Here is an 18,851-nt window from a genome sequence, read left to right as displayed (position 1 = left end):
GCTCTCTGGCACTCTCTGAAACTCTCAGACACTCTCTGACACTTTCTGAAACTCTTTGATACTATCTGACACTTTCTGAAACTTTCTGACAATCTCTGACACTCTCTGACACTCTCAGAAACTCTCAGAAAATCTCTGAAACTCTCTGACACTCTCTGACACTCTGTGACACTCTCCGAAACTCTCTGACACTCGCTGACACTCTCTGACTCTCACTGAAAGTCTCTGATACTCTCTAACACTCACTGACACTATCTGACACTCTCTGAAACTCTCTGACACTCACTGACACTCTGTGGCACTCTCTGAAACTCTCTGACACTCTCTGACACTCTCTGACACTATCTGATACTCTCTGACACTCTCTGACACTCGCTGACACTCTCTGATTCTCGCTGACACTCTCTGATACTCTCTGACACTCTCAGATACTGTCTGACACTCTCTGAAACTCTCTGACACTCTCTGAAATTCTCTGGCACTCTCTGAAACTCCCTGACACTCTCTGAATCTCTCTGAAGCTCTCTGACACTCTGTGACACTCTCTGAAACTTTCTGGCACTCTCTGACACTCTCTGACACTCTCTGAAGATCTCTGAAACTCTCTGAAAATCTCTGACACTCTCTGAAACACTCTGACAGTCTCTGAAACTCTCCGACAAACACAGAAACTGTCAGAAACTCTCAGGCACTCTCTGACACTCTCAGAAAATCTCTGAAACTCTCTGACACTATCTGAACCTCTCTGACACTCTCTGACACTGTCTGACACTGTTTGACTTTCTCTGAAACTCTCCGAAACCCTCTGACACTCTCTGCCACTCTCAGAAGCTCTCAGAAACTCTCTGAAACTCTCTGACACTCTCTGACACTCGCTGACACTCTCTGACACTCTCTGAAACTCTCTGACACTCACTGACACTCTGTGACACTCTCTGAAACTCTCTGACACTCACTGACAATCTGTGACACTCTCTGAAACTCTCTGACATTCTCTGACACTCTCTGACACTCTCTGAAACTCTCTGACTCTCACTGACGCTCTGTGACACTCTCTGAAACTCTCTGACACTCTCTGACACTCTCTGAAACTCTTCGGCACTCTCTGACACTCTCAGATACTGTCTGACACTCTCTGAAACTCTCTGACACTCACTGACACTCTGTGACACTCTCTGAAACTCTCTGACACTCACTGACAATCTGTGACACTCTCTGAAACTCTCTGACATTCTCTGACACTCTCTGACACTCTCTGAAACTCTCTGACTCTCACTGACGCTCTGTGACACTCTCTGAAACTCTCTGACACTCTCTGACACTCTCTGAATCTCTCTGAAACTCTCTGACACTCTGTGACCCTCTCTGAAACTTTCTGGCACTCTCTGACACTCTCTGAAGATCTCTGAAACTCTCTGAAAATCTCTGACACTCTCTGAAACTCTGTGACACTCTCTGAAACACTCTTACACTCTCTGACAGTCTCAGACACTCTCCTGAAACTCTCTGACACTTTCTGAAATTCTATGACACTATCTGACACTCTCTGAAACTCTCTGACACTCTCTGACTCTCTCTGAAACTCTCTGACACTCTCTGACACTCTCCGACACTCTCTGACACTCTCTGACACTTTCTGACACTCTCTGACACTATCTGACACTTTCTGAATTTCTCGGTTTCTCTCTGACACTCTCTGAGTGTCTCTGACACTCTCTGATACTCTCTGACACTCTCTGAATCTCTCTGACACTCTCTGAAACTCTGTGACACTCTCTGAAACACTCTGACACTCTGTGATACTGTCTGAATCTCTCTGAAACACCCAGACACTCTCTGACTCTCTCTGAAACTTTCTGACACTCTCTGAACATCTCTGCCTCTCTCTGAAAATCTCTGAGACTCTCTGAAACACTCTGACACTTGTGAAACTCTCTGAATCTCTCTGAAACTCCCAGACACTCTCTGACTCTCTCTGAAACTTTCTGACACTCTCTGAACATCTCTGACACACTGTGAAACTCTCTGAAACTCTCTTACCGTCTCTGACTGTCTCTGAAACTCTCTGACACTCTCAGACACTCTCTGACACTCTCTGACTCTTTCTGAAATTCTCTGACACTATCTGACACTTTCTGAATCTCTCGAACACTCTCTGACACTCTCTGACACTCTCTGACTCTCTCTGACACTCTCTGATACTCTCTGACACTCTCTGAATCTCTCTGAAACTCTCTGACACTCTGTGACCCTCTCTGAAACTTTCTGGCACTCTCTGACACTCTCTGAAGATCTCTGAAACTCTCTGAAAATCTCTGACACTCTCTGAAACTCTGTGACACTCTCTGAAACACTCTTACACTCTCTGACAGTCTCAGACACTCTCCTGAAACTCTCTGACACTTTCTGAAATTCTATGACACTATCTGACACTCTCTGAAACTCTCTGACACTCTCTGACTCTCTCTGAAACTCTCTGACACTCTCTGACACTCTCAGACACTCTCTGACACTTTCTGACACTGTCTGACACTATCTGACACTTTCTGAATTTCTCGGTTTCTCTCTGACACTCTCTGAGTGTCTCTGACACTCTCTGACACTCTCTGAATCTCTCTGACACTCTCTGAAACTCTGTGACACTCTCTGAAACACTCTGACACTCTGTGAAACTCTGTGAAACTCTGTGAAACTCTCTGAAACTCCCAGACACTCTCTGACTCTCTCTGAAACTTTCTGACACTCTCTGAACATCTCTGAAACTCTCTGAAAATCTCTGAAACTCTCTGGCACTCTCTGAAAATCTCTGACACACTCTGACAGTGTCTGAAACTCTCAGACACTCTCTGATACTCTCTGACACTGTCTGAAACTCTCAGACACTCTCTGATACTCTCTGACACTCTCTGACACTCTCTGAAACTCTCTGAACATCTCTGACACACTGTGAAACTCTCTGAAACTCTCTTACCCTCTCTGACTCTCTCTGAAACTCTCTGACACTCTCTGACACTCTCAGACACTCTCTGACACTCTCTGACACTTTCTGAAATTCTCTGACAATATCTGACACTTTCTGAATCTCTCGGACACTCTCTGACACTTTCTGACTCTCTCTGACACTCTCTGATACTCTCTGACACTCTCTGAATCTCTCTGAAACTCTCTGACACTCTGTGACCCTCTCTGAAACTTTCTGGCACTCTCTGACACTCTCTGAAGATCTCTGAAACTCTCTGAAAATCACTGACACTCTCTGAAACTCTGTGACACTCACTGAAACACTCTTACACTCTCTGACAGTCTCAGACACTCTCTGAAACTCTCTGACACTTTCTGAAATTCTCTGACACTATCTGACACTTTCGGAAACTCTCGGACACTCTCTGACACTCTCTGAAACTCTCTGACGCTCTCTGACACTCTCCGACACTCTCTGACACTCTCTGACACTTTCTGACACTCTCTGATACTCTCTGACACTCACTGACACTCTCTGACACTCCCTGACACTCTCTGAATCCCTCTGAAGCTCTCTGACACTCTCTGAATATCTCTGAAACTCTCTGAAAATCTCTGACTCTCTCTGAAACTCTCTGACACTCTCTGACACTCTCAGACACTCTCTGACACTTTCTGACACTGTCTGACACTATCTGACACTTTCTGAATTTCTCGGTTTCTCTCTGACACTCTCTGAGTGTCTCTGACACTCTCTGACACTCTCTGAATCTCTCTGACACTCTCTGAAACTCTGTGACACTCTCTGAAACACTCTGACACTCTGTGAAACTCTGTGAAACTCTGTGAAACTCTCTGAAACTCCCAGACACTCTCTGACTCTCTCTGAAACTTTCTGACACTCTCTGAACATCTCTGAAACTCTCTGAAAATCTCTGAAACTCTCTGGCACTCTCTGAAAATCTCTGACACACTCTGACAGTGTCTGAAACTCTCAGACACTCTCTGATACTCTCTGACACTGTCTGAAACTCTCAGACACTCTCTGATACTCTCTGACACTCTCTGACACTCTCTGAAACTCTCTGAACATCTCTGACACACTGTGAAACTCTCTGAAACTCTCTTACCCTCTCTGACTCTCTCTGAAACTCTCTGACACTCTCTGACACTCTCAGACACTCTCTGACACTCTCTGACACTTTCTGAAATTCTCTGACAATATCTGACACTTTCTGAATCTCTCGGACACTCTCTGACACTTTCTGACTCTCTCTGACACTCTCTGATACTCTCTGACACTCTCTGAATCTCTCTGAAACTCTCTGACACTCTGTGACCCTCTCTGAAACTTTCTGGCACTCTCTGACACTCTCTGAAGATCTCTGAAACTCTCTGAAAATCACTGACACTCTCTGAAACTCTGTGACACTCACTGAAACACTCTTACACTCTCTGACAGTCTCAGACACTCTCTGAAACTCTCTGACACTTTCTGAAATTCTCTGACACTATCTGACACTTTCGGAAACTCTCGGACACTCTCTGACACTCTCTGAAACTCTCTGACGCTCTCTGACACTCTCCGACACTCTCTGACACTCTCTGACACTTTCTGACACTCTCTGATACTCTCTGACACTCACTGACACTCTCTGACACTCCCTGACACTCTCTGAATCCCTCTGAAGCTCTCTGACACTCTCTGAATATCTCTGAAACTCTCTGAAAATCTCTGACACTCTCTGAAACTCTGTGAAAATCTCTGATACTCTCTGAAACTCTCTGACACTCTCTGAAACTCTCTGACACTCTGTGACTCTTGCTGACACTCTCTGAGACTCTCTGAAATTCTCTGACACTCCCTGACACTCTCTGAATCCCTCTGAAGCTCTCTGACACTCTCTGAAGATCTCTGAAACTCTCTGAAAATCTCTGACGCTCTCTGAAACTCTGTGAAACTCTCTGACACTCTCTGAACCTCTCTGACACTCTCAGAAACTGTCAGAAACTCTCAGGCACTCTCTGACACTCTCAGAAAGTCTCTGAAACTCTCTGACACTCTCTGAAACTCTCTGACACTCTCGGACACTCTCTGAAACTCTCTGAAACTCTTTGACACTCTCCTACTCCCTCAGAAACTGTCAGAAACTCTCAGGCACTCTCTGACACTCTCAGAATGTCTCTGAAACACTCTGACACTCTCTGAAACTCTCTGACACTCTCTGACACACTGTGAAACTCTTTGACACTCTTTGACACTCTCAAACACTGTCTGACTCTCTCTGAAACTCTCTGAAACTCTCTGAAACTCTCTGAAACTGTCTGTCACTCTCCGACAGTCTCTGACACTCTCTGAATCTCTCTGAAACTCTCTGACACTCTGTGACATTTTCTGAAACTCTCTGACACTCTCTGAAACTTTCTGACACTCTCTGAAGCTCTCTGAAACTTTCTGAAACTCTCTGACACTCTCAGAAACACTCAGCAACGCTCTGAAACTCTCTGACACTCTCTGACACTCTTTGACACTCTCTGAAATTCTCTGACAATCTCTGACACTCTCTGACAAACTCAGAAACTCTCTGAATCTCTCCGACACACCATGACACTCTCAGACACTCTCTGACACTCTCTGACACACTCAGAAACTGTCAGAAACTCTCAGGCACTCTCTGACACTCTCAGAAAGTCTCTGAAACTCTCTGACACTCTCTGAAACTCTCTGACACTCTCGGACACTCTCTGAAACTCTCTGAAACTCTTTGACACTCTCCTACTCCCTCAGAAACTGTCAGAAACTCTCAGGCACTCTCTGACACTCTCAGAAAGTCTCTGAAACTCTCTGACCCTCTCTGAAACTCTCTGACACTCTCTGACACTCTCTGAAACTCTTTGACACTCTTTGACACTCTCAAACACTGTCTGACTCTCTCTGAAACTCTCTGACACTCTCTGAAACTCTCTGAAACTGTCTGACACTCTCCGACAGTCTCTGACACTCTCTGAAGCTCTCTGAAACTCTCTGACACTCTGTGACATTTTCTGAAACTCTCTGACACTCTCTGAAACTTTCTGACACTCTCTGAAGCTCTCTGAAACTTTCTGAAACTCTTTGACACTCTCAGAAACACTCAGAAACGCTCTGAAACTCTCTGACACTCTTTGACACTCTCTGAAAATCTCTGACACTCTCTGACACTCTCTGACACTCTCTGAAACTCTTTGACACTCTTTGACACTCTCAGACACTGTTTGACTCTCTCTGAAACTCTCTGACACTCTCTGAAACTCTCTGAAACTCTCTGACACTCTCCGACAGTCTCTGACACTCTCTGAAGCTCTCTGAAACTCTCTGACACTCTGTGACATTTTCTGAAACTCTCTGACGCTCTCTGAAACTTTCGGACACTCTCTGAAGCTCTCTGAAACTTTCTGAAACTCTCTGACACTCTCAGAAACACTCAGAAACGCTGTGAAATTCTCTGACAATCTCTGACACTCTCTGACAAACTCAGAAACTCTCTGAATCTCTCCGACACACCATGACACTCTCAGACACTCTCTGAAACTGTCTGACACTCTGTGACACTCTCTGAAATTCTCTGACAATCTCTGAAACTCTCTGACAAACTCACAATCTCTCAGAAACTCTCTGACACTCTCTGACACTCTCAGACACTCTCTGAAACTCTCTGACACTCTCTGACACTCTCTGACACTCTCTGATACTCTCTGACACTCTCTGAATCTCTCTGAAACTCTCTGACACTCTGTGACACTCTCTGAAACTTTCTGGCACTCTCTGACACTCTCTGAAGATCTCTGGCACTCTCTGAAAATCTCTGACACTCTCTGAAACTCTGTGAAACTCTCTGAAACACTCTGACACTCTCTGACACTCTCTGACACACTCAGAAACTGTCAGAAACTCTCCGGCACTCTCTGACAGTCTCAGAAAGTCTCTGAAACTCTCTGACACTCTCTGAAACTCTCTGAATCTCTCTGAAACTCTCTGACACTCTGTGACACTCTCTGAAACTTTCTGGCACTCTCTGACACTCTCTGAAGATCTCTGAAACTCTCTGAAAATCTCTGACACTCTCTGAAACTCTGTGAAACTCTCTGAAACACTCTGAAAATCTCTGACACTCTCAGACACTCTCTGACACTCTCTGACACATTCTGAAACTCTCTGACACTATCTGACACTTTCTGAAACTCTCGGACACTCTCTGACACACTCTGCAACTCTGTGACAATCTCTGACACTCTCTGACACTCTCTGAATCTCTCTGAAATTCTGTGACACTCTGTGACACTCTCTGACACTCTCTGACACTCTCTGAATCTCTCTTAAACTCCCTGACACTCTCTGACACTCTCTGAAACTTTCTGACTCTCTCTGACACTCTCTGAACATCTCTGACACTGTCTGAAGCTCTCAGACACTTTCTGACACTCTCTGACACTCTCTGAAACTCTTTGAACATCTCTGACACACTGTGAAACTCTCTGACACTCTCTGACACTCTCTGACACTCTCTGAAACTCTGTGACACTCTCTGACACTCTCAGACAGTCTCTGACCATTTCTGACGCTTTCTGACACTCTGACACTATCTGACAAATTCTGAATTTCTCGGACTCTCTCTGACACTCTCTGACTCTCTCTGACACTCTCTGATAGTCTCTGACACTCTCTGAATCTCTCTGAAACTCTCTGTCACTCTGTGCCACTCTCTGAAACTTTCTGGCACTCTCTGACACTCTCTGAAACTCTCTGAAACACTCTGAAAATCTCTGACACTCTCTGAAACTCTGTGACACTCTCTGAAACACTCTGACACTCTGTGATGCTGTCTGAATCTCTCTGAAACACCCAGACACTCTCTGACTCTCTCTGAAACTTTCTGACACTCTCTGAACATCTCTGCCTCTCTCTGAAAATCTCTGAGACTCTCTGAAACACTCTGACACTCTGTGAAACTCTCTGAATCTCTCTGAAACTCCCAGACACTCTCTGACTCTCTCTGAAACTTTCTGACACTCTCTGAACATCTCTGACACACTGTGAAACTCTCTGAAACTCTCTTACCGTCTCTGACTGTCTCTGAAACTCTCTGACACTCTCAGACACTCTCTGACACTCTCTGACTCTTTCTGAAATTCTCTGACACTATCTGACACTTTCTGAATCTCTCGAACACTCTCTGACACTCTCTGACTCTCTCTGACACTCTCTGATACTCTCTGACACTCTCTGAATCTCTCTGAAACTCTCTGACACTCTGTGACCCTCTCTGAAACTTTCTGGCACTCTCTGACACTCTCTGAAGATCTCTGAAACTCTCTGAAAATCTCTGACACTCTCTGAAACTCTGTGACACTCTCTGAAACACTCTTACACTCTCTGACAGTCTCAGACACTCTCCTGAAACTCTCTGACACTTTCTGAAATTCTATGACACTATCTGACACTCTCTGAAACTCTCTGACACTCTCTGACACTGTCTGAAACTCTCTGAAACTCTCTGACACTCTCTGACTCTCTCTGAAACTCTCTGACACTCTCTGACACTCTCAGACACTCTCTGACACTCTCTGACACTTTCTGACACTCTCTGACACTATCTGACACTTTCTGAATTTCTCGGTTTCTCTCTGACACTCTCTGAGTGTCTCTGACACTCTCTGATACTCTCTGACACTCTCTGAATCTCTCTGACACTCTCTGAAACTCTGTGACACTCTCTGAAACACTCTGACACTCTGTGAAACTCTGTGAAACTCTCTGAAACTCCCAGACACTCTCTGACTCTCTCTGAAACTTTCTGACACTCTCTGAACATCTCTGAAACTCTCTGAAAATCTCTGAAACTCTCTGGCACTCTCTGAAAATCTCTGACACACTCTGACAGTGTCTGAAACTCTCAGACACTCTTTGATACTCTCTGACACTCTCTGACACTCTCTGAAACTCTCTGAACATATCTGACACACTGTGAAACTCTCTGAAACTCTCTTACCCTCTCTGACTCTCTCTGAAACTCTCTGACACTCTCTGACACTCTCAGACTCTCTCTGACACTCTCTGACACTTTCTGAAATTCTCTGACAATATCTGACACTTTCTGAATCTCTCGGACACTCTCTGACACTTTCTGACTCTCTCTGACACTCTCTGATACTCTCTGACACTCTCTGAATCTCTCTGAAACTCTCTGACACTCTGTGACCCTCTCTGAAACTTTCTGGAACTCTCTGACACTCTCTGAAGATCTCTGAAACTCTCTGAAAATCACTGACACTCTCTGAAACTCTGTGACACTCACTGAAACACTCTTACACTCTCTGACAGTCTCAGACACTCTCTGAAACTCTCTGACACTTTCTGAAATTCTCTGACACTATCTGACACTTTCGGAAACTCTCGGACACTCTCTGACACTCTCTGAAACTCTCTGACGCTCTCTGACTCTTGCTGACACTCTCTGATACTCTCTGACACTCACTGACACTCTCTGACACTCCCTGACACTCTCTGAATCCCTCTGAAGCTCTCTGACACTCTCTGAATATCTCTGAAACTCTCTGAAAATCTCTGACACTCTCTGAAACTCTGTGAAACTCTCTGACACTCTCTGAAACTCTCTGACACTCTCTGAAACTCTCTGACACTCTGTGACTCTTGCTGACACTCTCTGAAACTCTCTGAAATTCTCTGACACTCCCTGAAACTCTCTGAATCCCTCTGAAGCTCTCTGACACTCTCTGAAGATCTCTGAAACTCTCTGAAAATCTCTGACACTCTCTGAAACTCTGTGAAACTCTCTGACACTCTCTGAAACTCTCTGACACTCTCAGAAACTGTCAGAAACTCTCAGGCACTCTCTGACACTCTCAGAAAGACTCTGAAACTCTCTGACACTCTCTGAAACTCTCTGACACTCTCGGACACTCTCTGAAACTCTCTGAAACTCTTTGACACTCTCCTACTCCCTCAGAAACTGTCAGAAACTCTCAGGCACTCTCTGACACTCTCAGAAAGTCTCTGAAACTCTCTGACACTCTCTGAAACTCTCTGACACTCTCTGACACACTCTGAAACTTTTTGACACTCTTTGACACTCTCAAACACTGTCTGACTCTCTCTGAAACTCTCTGAAACTCTCTGAAACTCTCTGAAACTGTCTGACACTCTCCGACAGTCTCTGACACTCTCTGAAGCTCTCTGAAACTCTCTGACACTCTGTGACATTTTCTGAAACTCTCTGACACTCTCTGAAACTTTCTGACACTCTCTGAAGCTCTCTGAAACTTTCTGAAACTCTCTGACACTCTCAGAAACACTCAGAAACGCTCTGAAACTCTCTGACACTCTCTGACACTCTTTGACACTCTCTGAAATTCTCTGACAATCTCTGACACTCTCTGACAAACTCAGAAACTCTCTGAATCTCTCCGACACACCATGACACTCTCAGACACTCTCTGACACTCTCTGACACACTCAGAAACTGTCAGAAACTCTCAGGCACTCTCTGACACTCTCAGAAAGTCTCTGAAACTCTCTGACACTCTCTGAAACTCTCTGACACTCTCGGACACTCTCTGAAACTCTCTGAAACTCTTTGACACTCTCCTACTCCCTCAGAAACTGTCAGAAACTCTCAGGCACTCTCTGACACTCTCAGAAAGTCTCTGAAACTCTCTGACACTCTCTGAAACTCTCTGACACTCTCTGACACTCTCTGAAACTCTTTGACACTCTTTGACACTCTCAAACCCTATCTGACTCTCTCTGAAACTCTCTGACACTCTCTGAAACTCTCTGAAACTGTCTGACACTCTCCGACAGTCTCTGACACTCTCTGAAGCTCTCTGAAACTCTCTGACACTCTGTGAAATTTTCTGAAACTCTCTGACACTCTCTGAAACTTTCTGACACTCTCTGAAGCTCTCTGAAACTTTCTGAAACTCTCTGACACTCTCAGAAACACTCAGAAACGCTCTGAAACTCTCTGACACTCTCTGACACTCTTTGACACTCTCTGAAATTCTCTGACAATCTCTGACACTCTCTGACAATCTCAGAAACTCTCTGAATCTCTCCGACACACCATGACACTCTCAGACACTATCTGAAACTGTCTGACACTCTGTGACACTCTCTGAAATTCTCTGACAATCTCTGAAACTCTCTGACAAACTCACAATCTCTCAGAAACTCTTTGACACTCTCTGACACTCTCAGACACTCTCTGAAACTCTCTGACACTCTTTGACACTATCTGACACTTTCTGAATCTCTCGGACTCTCTCTGACACTCTCTGACTCTCTCTGATACTCTCTGACACTCTCTGAATCTCTCTGAAACTCTCTGACACTCTGTGATACTCTCTGAACCTTTCTGGCACTCTCTGACACTCTCTGAAGATCGCTGGCACTCTCTGAAAATCTCTGACACTCTCTGAAACACTGTGAAGCTCTCTGAAACACTCTGACACTCTCTGACACTCTCTGACACACTCTGAATCTGTCAGAAACTCCCAGGCACTCTCTGACACTCTCAGAAAGTCTCTGAAACTCTCTGACACTCTCTGAAACACTCTGACACTCTCGGACACTCTCTGAAACTCTCTGAAACTCTTTGACACTCTCAGACACTCTCCGACTCACTCAGAAACTGTCAGAAACTCTCACGCACTCTCTGACACTCTCAGAAAGTCTCTGAAACTCTCTGACACTCTCTGAAACTCTCTGACACACTCTGACACTCTCTGACACTCTCTGAAACTCTTTGACACTCTTTGACACTCTCAGACACTGTTTGTCTCTCTCTGAAACTCTCTGACACTCTCTGAAACTCTCTGAAACTGTCTGACACTCTCCGACAGTCTCTGACACTCTCTGAAGCTCTCTGAAACTCTCTGACACTATCTGACACTTTCTGAAAATTTCTGACACTCTTTGACACTCTCTGACACTCTCTGAAACTCTCTGACACTCTCAGAAGCTCTCAGAAACTCTCTGACACTCTCTGACACTCTGTGACACTCTCCAAAACTCTCTGACACTCTGTGAAACTCTCTGAATCTCTCAGACAGTCTCTGACACTCTCTGACACTCTCTGAAACCCTCTGACACTCTCTGAATCTCTCTGAAGATCTCTGGAACTCTCTGAAACTCTCTGAAACTCTCTGACACTATCTGACACTCTCAGACACTCTCTGACACTCTCAGACACTCTCTGACACTTTCTGAAACTCTCTGGTACTATCTGGCACTTTCTGAAACTTTCTGACAATCTCTGACACTCTCTGACACTCTCAGAAACTCTCAGAAAATCTCTGAAACTCCCTGACACTCGCTGACACTCTCCGAAGCTCTCTGACACTCTGTGACACTCTGTGAAACTTTCTGGCACTCTCTGAAACTCTCTGAAGATCTCTGAAACTCTCTGCCACTCCCTGACACTCTCTGAAGCTCTCTGAAACTCTCTGAAACTTTCTGACACTCTCTGAAACTCTATGAAACTCTCTGACAGTCGCAGACACTCTCTGACACTCTCAGACACTCTCTGACACTCTCTGGTACTCTGAGAAAGTCTCTGAAACTCTTTGACACTTTTTGACAATCTCTGACTCTTTCTGAAACTCTCTGACACTATCTGACACTTTCTGAAACTATCTGACACTCTCTGACACTCTCTGACGCTCTCTGAAGATTTCTGACACTCTCTGAGTCTCTGTGACACTCTCTGAGAAACTCACAAAATCTCAGAAACCCTCTGGCACTCTCTGACACTCTCAGACACTGTCTGACTCTCTCTGAATATCTCCGAAATTCTCTTGCACTCTCTGACACTCCCTGACACTCACTGAAGCTCTCTGAAACTCTCTGACACTCTCTGACACTCTCTGAAAATCTCTGAAACTCTCTGACACTCCCTGAAACTTTCTGACACTCTCTTACACTCTCAGACACTCTCTGAAGATCTCTGAAACTCTCTGACAATCTCTGAAACACACTCATACTCTGTGACACTCTCTGAAATTCTCTGACACTCTCTGACAATCTCTGACAAACTCAGAAACTCTGACACTCTCGGACACTCTCAGACACTCTCTGAAACTCTCTGACCCTCTCTGACACTCTCTGAAACACTCTGAAACTCTCTGAAACTCTCTGACTCTCTCTGAAACTCTCTGACACTCTCTGACACTTTCAGAAACTCTCTGACACTCTCTGAATCTCTCTGAAACTCTCTGACACTCTGTGCAACTCTCTGAAACTTTCTGGCACTCTCTGACACTCTCTGAATATCTCTGAAACTCTCTGAAAATCTCTGACACTCTCTGAAACTCTGTGACACTCTCTGAAACACTCTGACACTCTGAAACTCTCTGAGTTTCTCTGAAGCTCCCAGACACTCTCTGACTCGCTTTGAAACTTTCTGACATTCTCTGAACATCTCTGAAACTCTCTGAAAATCTCTGAAACACTCTGACACTCTCTGTCTCTCTCTGAAAATCTCTGACACACTCTGACACTGTCTGAAACTCTCAGACACTCTATCATACTCTCTGACACTCTCTGACACTCTCTGAAACTCTCTGAACATCTCTGACACACTGTGAAACTCTCTGAAACTCTCTTAGACTCTCTGACTCTCTCTGACACTCTCTGATACTCTCTGACACTCTCTGAATCTCTCTGAAACTCTCTGACACTCTGTGACCCTCTCTGAAACTTTCTGGCACTCTCTGACACTCTCTGAAGATCTCTGAAACTCTCTGAAAATCTCTGACACTCTCTGAAACTCTGTGACACTCACTGAAACACTCTTACACTCTCTGACAGTCTCAGACACTCTCTGAAACTCTCTGACACTTTCTGAAATTCTCTGACACTATCTGACACTTTCGGAAACTCTCGGACACTCTCTGACACTCTCTGACACTCTCTGAAACTCTCTGACACTCTCTGACTCTTGCTGACACTCTCTGAAACTCTCTGACACTCTCTGACACTCTCTGAAACTCTTCGACACTCTCTGACACTCTCTGATACTGTCTGACACTCTCTGATACTCTCTGACACTCTCTGAATCTCTCTGAAACTCTCGGACACTCTGTGACCCTCTCTGAAACTTTCTGGCACTCTCTGACACTCTCTGAAGATCTCTGAAGATCTCTGAAACTCTCTGAAAATCTCTGACACTCTCTGAAACTCTGTGACACTCTCTGTAACACTCTTACACTCTCTGACAGTCTCAGACACTCTCTGAAACTCTCTGACACTTTCTGAAATTCTCTGAAACTATCTGACACTCTCTGAATCTCTCTGAAATTCTCTGACACTCTGTGACCCTCTCTGAAACTTTCTGGCACTCTCTGACACTCTCTGAAGATCTCTGAAGATCTCTGAAACTCTCTGAAAATCTCTGACACTCTCTGAATCTCTGTGACACTCTCTGTAACACTCTTACACTCTCTGACAGTCTCAGACACTCTCTGAAACTCTCTGACACTTTCTGAAATTCTCTGAAACTACCGTTTGAAAGTAAATTTAATTTCCTTTTGTTTTTCGGCGGAGGCCAGGGGGCTGCTGGGTAAGTAAAACACTATATATTTGGGCGGTTTAAAATAACTTTCCTTTCAGTGCAGCAGCTTTTTCGGGAGCAGCGTGTGAGCGAGTGAGCAGCTGGGAAAGTCCGTTTGAAAGTCAATTTAATTTCCTTTTGTTTTTCGGCGGAGGCCAGGGGGCTGCTGGGTAAGTAAAACACTATATATTTGGGCGGTTTCTGAACCCGAGACACCACACTTGTAGTGTCTCCCACCCGCCCTCCTCCTCTAACCAAAAAAAAGGACTCGGTGGGGTGTTTATAAGGTAAGGCTTTTTCGATTTCTCTGGTTTTATTGTGATTGGTAAAAACTTTTCGTTCCTTTTTCATTTAACTAAGTTTAAACTTAAGATTAAAAATGGCAGGAGATCTCAGACCCGTATCATGCTCCTCTTGCTCAATGTGGGAGCTCAGGGACATGGCTGATGACCCTGACTCCTTCACGTGCAGGAAGTGTGTCCAGCTGCAGCTCTTGTTAGACCGCATGACGGCTCTCGAGCTGCGGATGGACTCACTTTGGAGCATGCGCGATGCTGAGGAGGTCGTGGATAGCACGTTTAGTGAATTGGTCACACCGCAGATTAGGATTGCTGAGGGAGAAAGGGAATGGGTGACCAAAAGGCAGAGAAAGAGCAGGAAGGCAGCGCAGGAGTCCCCTGCGGTCATCTCCCTCCAAAACAAGTATACCGTTTTGGATACTGTTGAGGGAGATGGCTCACCAGGGGAAGGCAGCAGTAGCCAGGTCCATGGCACCGTGGCTGGCTCTGCTGTTCCGAAGGGCGGGAAAAAGAGTGGAAGGGCTATAGTCGTAGGGGATTCGATTGTAAGGGGAGTAGATAGGCGGTTCTGTGGTCGAAAACGAGGCTCCCGAATGGTATGTTGCCTCCCAGGTGCACGGGTCAGGGACGTCTCAGATCGGCTGCAGAACATTCTAAAGGGGGAGGGTGAACAGCCAGTTGTCATTGTGCACATAGGCACTAATGATATAGGTAAAAAACGGGATGAGGTCCTACATGCAGAGTTTAGGGAGTTAGGAGCCAAGTTAAAAAGTAGGACCTCAAAGGTAGTAATCTCAGGATTACTACCAGTGCCACGTGATAGCCAGAGTAAAAATGAAAGAATCGTCAGGATGAATGCGTGGCTTGAGAGATGGTGCAGGAAGGAGGGGTTCAGATTTTTGGGACATTGGGACCGGTTCTGGGGGAGGTGGGACTATTACAAATTGGACGGTCTACACCTGGGCCGGACTGGAACCAATGTCCTTGGAGGTGCTTTTGCTAACGCTGTTGGGGAGGGTTTAAACTAATGTGGCAGGGGGATGGGAACCAATTGAGGTCAGTTGACAGTAAGGAGGTAGTAACAAAAGCCTGTAAGGAACTAGATAATGAAGTCAGTGTGACTAAGGGGAAGAGCAGGCAGGGAGCAGATGATGAATATAAAGGGACTGGTGGTCTGAGGTGCATTTGTTTTAATGCAAGAAGTGTAGTAGGTAAGGCAGATGAACTTAGGGCTTGGATTAGTACCTGGGAGTATGATGTTATTGCTATTACTGAGACTTGGTTGAGGGAAGGGCATGATTGGCAACTAAATATCCCAGGATATCGATGCTTCAGGCGGGATAGAGAGGGAGGTAAAAGGGGTGGAGGAGTTGCATTACTGGTCAAAGAGGATATCACAGCTGTGCTGAAGGAAGGCACTATGGAGGACTCGAGCAGTGAGGCAATATGGACAGAACTCAGAAATAGGAAGGGTGCGGTAACAATGTTGGGGCTGTACTACAGGCCTCCCAACAGCGAGCGTGAGATAGAGGTACAAATATGTAAACAGATTATGGAAAGATGTAGGAGCAACAGGGTGGTGGTGATAGGAGATTTTAATTTTCCCAACATTGACTGGGATTCGCTTAGTGTTAGAGGTCCAGATGGAGCAGAATTTGTAAGGAGCATCCAGGAGGGTTTTCTAGAGCAGTATGTAAATAGTCCAACTCGGGAAGGGGCCATACTGGACCTGGTGTTGGGGAATGAGCCCGGCCAGGTTATTGAAGTTTCAGTAGGGGACTACTTTGGGAATAGTGATCACAATTCCATAAGCTTTAAAATACTCATGGACAAAGACGAGAGTGGTCCAAAAGGGAGAGCGCTAAATTGGGGGAAGGCCAACTACACCAAAATTCGGCAGGAGCTGGGAAATGTAGATTGGGAGCAGCTGTTTGAAGGTAAATCCACATGTGATATGTGGGAGGCTTTTAAAGAGAGGTTGATTAGCGTGCAGGAGAGACATGTTCCTGTGAAAATGAGGGATAGAAATGGCAAGATTAGGGAACCATGGATGACAGGTGAAATTGTGAGACTAGCTAAGAGGAAAAAGGAAGCATACATAAGGTCTAGGCGGCTGATGAAAGACGAAGCTTTGAAAGAATATCGGGAATGTAGGACCAATCTGAAACGAGGAATTAAGAGGGCTAAAAGGGGTCATGAAATATCTTTAGCAAACAGGGTTAAGGAAAATCCCAAAGCCTTTTATTCATATATAAGGAGAAAGAGGGTAACTAGAGAAAGGATTGGCCCACTAAAGGACAAAGGAGGAATGTTATGCTTGGACTCAGAGAAAATGGGTGAGATTCTAAACGAGCACTTTGCATCGGTATTCACCGAGGAGAGGGACATGACGGATGTTGAGGTTAGGAACAGATGTTTGATTACTCTAGGTCAAGTCGGCATAAGGAGGGAGGAAGTGTTGGGTATTCTAAAGGGCATTAAGGTGGACAAGTCCCCAGGTCCGGATGGGATCTATCCCAGGTTACTGAGGGAAGCGAGAGAGGAAATAGCTGGGGCCTTAACAGATATCTTTGCAGCATCCTTAAACACGGGTGAGGTCCCGGAGGACTGGAGAATTGCTAATGTTGTCCCCTTGTTTAAGAAGGGTAGCAGGGATAATCCAGGTAATTATAGACCGGTGAGCCTGACGTCAGTGGTAGGGAAGCTGCTGGAGAAGATACTGAGGGATAGGATCTATTCCCATTTGGAAGAAAATGGGCTCATCAGTGATAGGCAACATGGTTTTGTGCAGGGAAGGTCATGTCTTACCAACTTAATAGAATTCTTTGAGGAAGTGACAAAGTTGATTGATGAGGGAAGGGCTGTCGATGTCATATACATGGACTTCAGTAAGGCGTTTGATAAGGTTCCCCATGGCAGGCTGCTGGAGAAAGTGAAGGCGCTTGGGGTCCAAGGTGTACTAGCGAGATGGATAAAGAACTGGCTGGGCAACAGGAGACAGAGAGTAGCAGTAGAAGGGAGTTTCTCAAAATGGAGACGTGTGACCAGTGGTGTTCCACAGGGATCCGTGCTGGGACCACTGTTGTTTGTGATATACATTAATGATTTGGAGGAAAGTATAGGTGGACTGATTAGCAAATTTGCAGACGACACTAAGATTGGTGGAGTAACAGATAGTGAAGGGGACTGTCAGAGAATACAGCAGAATATAGATAGATTGGAGAGTTGGGCAGAGAAATGGCAGATGGAGTTCAATCAGGGCAAATGCGAGGTGATGCATTTTGGAAGATCCAATTCAAGAGTGAACTATACAGTAAATGGAAAAGTCCTGGGGAAAATTGATGTCCAGAGAGATTTGGGTGTTCAGGTCCACTGTTCCCTGAAGGTGGCAACGCAGGTAAATAGAGTGGTCAAGAAGGCATACGGCATGCTTTCCTTCATCGGACGGGGCATTGAGTACAAGAGTTGGCAGGTCATGTTACAGTTGTATAGGACTTTGGTTCGGCCACATTTGGAATACTGCGTACAGTTCTGGTCGCCACATTATCAAAAGGATGTGGATGCTTTGGAGAGGGTGCAGAGGAGGTTCACCAGGATGTTGCCTGGTATGGAGGGCGCTAGCTATGAAGAGAGGTTGAGCAGATTAGGATTATTTTCATTAGAAAGACGGAGGTTGAGGGGGGACCTGATTGAGGTGTACAAAATCATGAGAGGTATAGACAGGGTGGATAGCAAGAGGCTTTTTCCCAGAGTGGGGGTTTCAATTACTAGATGACACGAGTTCAAAGTGAAAGGGGAAAAGTTTAGGGGGATATGCGTGGAAAGGTCTTTACGCAGAGGGTGGTGGGCACCTGGAACGCATTGCCAGCGGAGGTGGTAGATGCGGGCACGATGGAACATAGAACATAGAACATAGAAAAATACAGCACAGAACAGGCCCTTCGGCCCACGATGTTGTGCCGATCCTTTGTCCTCTGTCAAG

This window comes from Heterodontus francisci, unplaced genomic scaffold (assembly GCF_036365525.1).
Source record: "Heterodontus francisci isolate sHetFra1 unplaced genomic scaffold, sHetFra1.hap1 HAP1_SCAFFOLD_93, whole genome shotgun sequence".
Lineage (NCBI taxonomy): Eukaryota > Metazoa > Chordata > Chondrichthyes > Heterodontiformes > Heterodontidae > Heterodontus > Heterodontus francisci.
The sequence above is the reverse complement of the archived record's forward strand: the minus strand, read 5'-3'. Positions refer to the sequence as shown.